Source organism: Eretmochelys imbricata, chromosome 1, assembly GCF_965152235.1.
Source record: "Eretmochelys imbricata isolate rEreImb1 chromosome 1, rEreImb1.hap1, whole genome shotgun sequence".
NCBI classification, from domain to species: Eukaryota; Metazoa; Chordata; order Testudines; family Cheloniidae; genus Eretmochelys; species Eretmochelys imbricata.
The window spans coordinates 321,718,760-321,723,011 of NC_135572.1; the positions used below are offsets into that span (position 1 = coordinate 321,718,760).

Sequence of the window (4,252 nt, forward strand, 5' to 3'; positions counted from 1 at the left end):
AGTATTGCAGGCTCCCCTATACACCAGATACTTCTCTAGCTCCCAAGAAGGACCAGAAATCATCTGCTGGGCTTTGATGTGGGAGACACAAGGGATGGGAGTAGTTTCCATTGTGGAATTTTACCAGTGACTGAGAGAAAGGGAACGAAAGACAACCCTGTCACCAGCTTTTTAAATACGCAGGTGAGCAGGGTTGCTTGGCTCTCCAGGTGAGGACTCCCGGCCAGCCCTCCCTGGAAATCATCTGTGCTGTGCCCACTGGTTTTGCCGTGTAGGACTTAACTGAAAAGCGGTCTCAGAACTATACACACCTGCTCTAAACGGGAAGGCGGCGACCATGACCAGCGACTTAGCAGCTGGTGCCCTGATGCCAAGGCGGGAGGACGCGCGGCTGGAGCAGCAGCAGCAGCCTCTGGAGGGCTGAGTGACAGCTGGGGGAGGAGGTGGTCCTCTCCTCCCAGCGGGGGATCCTCCAGTGTGACGGGCGCAGCTTTTACTACAAACCCAGCCGCTCGTTACCCAGGGCAGCAGTTTGCCCACGGAGACTCTCTGTCCACGGGGATCAGCCGCTGGCAGTGCCAGCAGCAGCAGGAGGCGTCTGTGGCCACCCATCCCGCAGTGAAGAGGAGGAAGAAGACTCTGATCCGCTGCAGCCGGGAGAGAGTCGCAAAACGTCCCTTCTCCAACGACTGGCCTGGAAACCCAGTGGGGGCAGAAGCACCCAGCAGCTGCAGAACCCAAGGGCACCCCCAATCTCGTCACCACCCGGGGCAGCTTTCAAGCTGGATACCCAGCAGCACCCAACCTGGACGGCCAGCAGCGGCAGCTTCCCAGCTGGACACCCGGCTCAGCACCCTGCAGGGGCAGCTTCCCAGCTGGACACCCAGCAGCGCCCTGCAGGGGCATTAGCTAAGGGTGGCATCCAGCCGCCCACAGCACCAGCTCTCCAGGGTGCCCTTCCTCACCAGCCGCAGCACCTGGTAACAGCACCCAAGGGGGCCACCCGCAGCGCCGAGGGGGCCACCATGGCACTGCTCAAGCTCTCCCTCATGGCCTTCAGCTTCGTCTTCTGGGCGGCGGGGCTGACCATGCTCACCCTGGGCATCTGGGCCAAGATCTCGCTGGGCAGCTACCTGGTGCTGTCTGCCAACCACTACCCCAACACCCCCTTCATCCTGCTGGCCACGGGCGCCGCCGTCCTGGTCTGGGGCTTCCTGGGCTGCTTCAGCGCCGCCGCCGAGCATCGCTGCCTGCTGCGCACCTACGCGGCCTTCCAGCTGGCGGTGCTGGCGGCCGGGCTGGCGGCGGGGCTCTCCGCCTTGTTCTACCGCAGGGACCTGGCCGAGGGCTTCCGGGCCGGGCTGCGGGAGGCGGTGCGCGCCTACGGCGAGGACGAGCAGAAGGCGGACGCCCTGGACTCCCTGCAGCGCGCCCTGGACTGCTGCGGGGCCGAGAGCTACCGCGACTGGCTCGCCTCGCCCTGGTCCCTGGCGCAGCCCGGGCGCAACGGCTCGGTGCCGGGCAGCTGCTGCCGGGCGCGCCGGGGCTGCCAGCACAGCCCGCTGCCGCCCGACGCCCGCGGCATCCACCGCGACGGCTGCTTCGCCAAGGTCTCCGGCTTCGTCAGCGACAACCTGTTCTACATCGCCACGGCCGCGCTGGGGCTGGCGCTGCTGCAGGGCGTGGGCATCGCGCTGGCCTGCCTGCTGGCCGCCCGCCTCCGCGCCGCGCCGCGCTGAGCGCTGCCCCCGCAGCGCCCGGCCCGGGGTGTTCCCAGCGCCCGGCCCCGCCCGCCTCCTCCGCGGGCAGCAAGGCCCGGGCTGCCCCCATCGCCCCGCCCGCAGCTTCTGCCCCTGGCTTCCCTCCCCGGAGCCCGTCCTCCTCCCAGCGCTGCGGCTGCCAGCCCCCGCAGCCCCCCTACGCTAAGCCTATCCCGGGCACCCCTCCAGCACGTCTCTGAAAACTGACTGGCCTCACTGCTGGGGGCGCTATCCTCTCCCTCCCCCAGCTGCCTGCAGAGCCGCCTGCCGCGCTTCTCCGGGGCTGGACCAGCGACACCCCACCAGCCTCTGACTCCTGTCCCCCATCCCGCCTCCTCCTCCGGGGACTGGAGCAGCAGCAACCCCCTCCCCGCCCCCCCACGCGTCTTATCTGCTCCCCCCACGCCCTTCCCCGCTTCTCCACCATCTGCTTGGAGAACTAGATCGGCAGCACCAGCTCTCCCCTCCTGTCCCCTTGCTTCCCCCCGGCCTCAGCCCTCCCCGGGCAGCGCATCAGCTTGTAGGCGCCCGCGGAGAGAGACTGGGCGAGAGACTTTCCCGTGTGAACAGCGGTGGGAGGAAGAACGGGTATCGCTGTCTCCCCGGCCGGCAGGCGAGACTTTCCCGTCACATACACGCCTGGCATCCCTGCAAGGGGACAGGGGCTGCGGGGTCTGGGCGCGAGAGGGGTTTGACCCGACAGCGAAGTTAGCGGAGTTTCCTTGGGGGAGAGCGGGGTTTGATTCTCCAACGGGAGCTGTTGTTATCGCGGCAGACAACGGGCGGCTGTAGGTTTCAGCCGGTGGCAGGGGCTTTCAATAGAGGCCTCTGGCGGGCGGCTAGTTCCGGGGACAGTCCTTGAAAGTGCCAGTCCCCCAGTGACACCGGCCCACCCCTGCCTTTTGCTCTTCACCTGCAGTCCAGGTGCCGCCTAGGGGGTCCTCGCTGCTGAGGGAGGTTGTGCTTCTTGAACGTAAGTTGCAGCTTTCCCCACACCCCTTCTCCTGCTGCAGCCTGCGCCCCCCGCTCCTCTCGCCGCGAGTTGTAAGCCACCCCGAGGGGCTGGGCCAGCAACAGCGCTCGGATCCGGGGCTCCTTGAAGAGGCTGCAGAGCCCCCCCCTCCCCCCATGGACCTCAGTAGGAAGAAGAGGAAGGTCTGCACGGCTCCTCACGCATCCCCTGGGGGAAGTGGAGTCACCCCCCCCGCCCCATTCGCTTCGGACACTGGCGGGCGTCCCTTGAATCTCTGCCCCCGCCCCGCCGCTTTCCGCGAGGGAGGCCCCAGAGTCTCTTGCTGGTTTACAGAGCGATTTTCAGTCTTGCAATTCTCCCTTTGTCGAAGGATCCAGCTTCAGCCACAGCTCTCTTCCCTCCCGCCCCACCCCCTGAAAAAGCTGCTGCCCGGAGGAAACCCGCTGTCACTACCGCCGCAGCGGGTGCGGGTGCGAAATGCGACCGCCTTGCGTTCCCCGCCGATCCGCTGCCGGACGGCGAAAGGCCGCGCCGTAGCCGCCCTAGCCAAAGGAAAAGGTCACCTTTAAGAGCTCGGTTTTGCTTCCCCACGTCCCCGCTTTAGTTTCCCCTAAAATGGGCATTTACCCTGCCGTCTTAACCTTTGTCTCCCTTCGGACTCGAGCCCTCCATAGGCAGAGCGATGTCCTTTTTATCCTGCCCGCTAGAGGAGTGGTAAGGGGGTAAGCAGAAGGCTTTGGGGACGGCAGAAAGAGGATGGTTTCTGCAGGCGGAAGGCAGTTTCAGGCTGGAATTTTTGCAAGAGGAACTTGCTACCTTCAGTGAAATTGGCTGCAAAAGGCTATTCGCCATGGGCTGTCCGAACGGCAGGGAATTTTTTTAACAGCAGCGATCACAAGCTACATTTGAATTGAGCGAGCCAAGCTAGGAGGCCGGGAGCTTCTGACTGACAGCGCTCCCGTCAAAACGTACAATCGCCCTCCTTAGTCATTGGAATAGCCACCTAAAGGATTAGTAGGGGTTGCAAGATCTAGCCCAAAGTGCATGAAATAAATAGAAGGGGCAGTTGCTTGTTAGCATTGTAGGGCTTCCTCCCAGGGAAGCCTAACCACCCCGTCTTCTCCTAAACCCACCTCTGGCTTTTTAACTCGCTCTCTTTTGCTTGTTCCGTAGGAATGGGATTGATGGAGGCGGAGCGGGGAAGTGGTCAGTTACTAATATTTCTGCATGTCAGAGACTCTTCCCTCTCAGTAAGGAAGGAGGGAAGGACAGAGCCGGGGAACCCGCTTAGCCAATAAGCTATTTGAATGTGATTGTCCCCACGCTGCAGCCTCAAGGAGAGCTGGGTGACTGCAGTTTTCAGCTGTGCCCACTCCAAGCTGGGTGTACCTGTGCAAAGGAGGAAAGCGATCTTTCCGATCCCTGCCTTTGCAGGAAGAAAAGGTCCTCTTCTGTTACTCAGCCTGAAAGGAGCGCTGTCCACAGTCCCGGGAATTTCAATCCCAGACCTTTGCAATTG

The 4,252-nt window shown here is 63.4% G+C and overlaps 1 pseudogene; it reads left to right on the forward strand.

Moving 5' to 3' along the window:
- The first annotated feature begins 1,025 nt into the window (after nt 1-1,025).
- LOC144257462 (tetraspanin-7 pseudogene) lies at nt 1,026-1,739 on the forward strand (annotated as a pseudogene).
- The last annotated feature ends 2,513 nt before the right edge of the window (nt 1,740-4,252 follow it).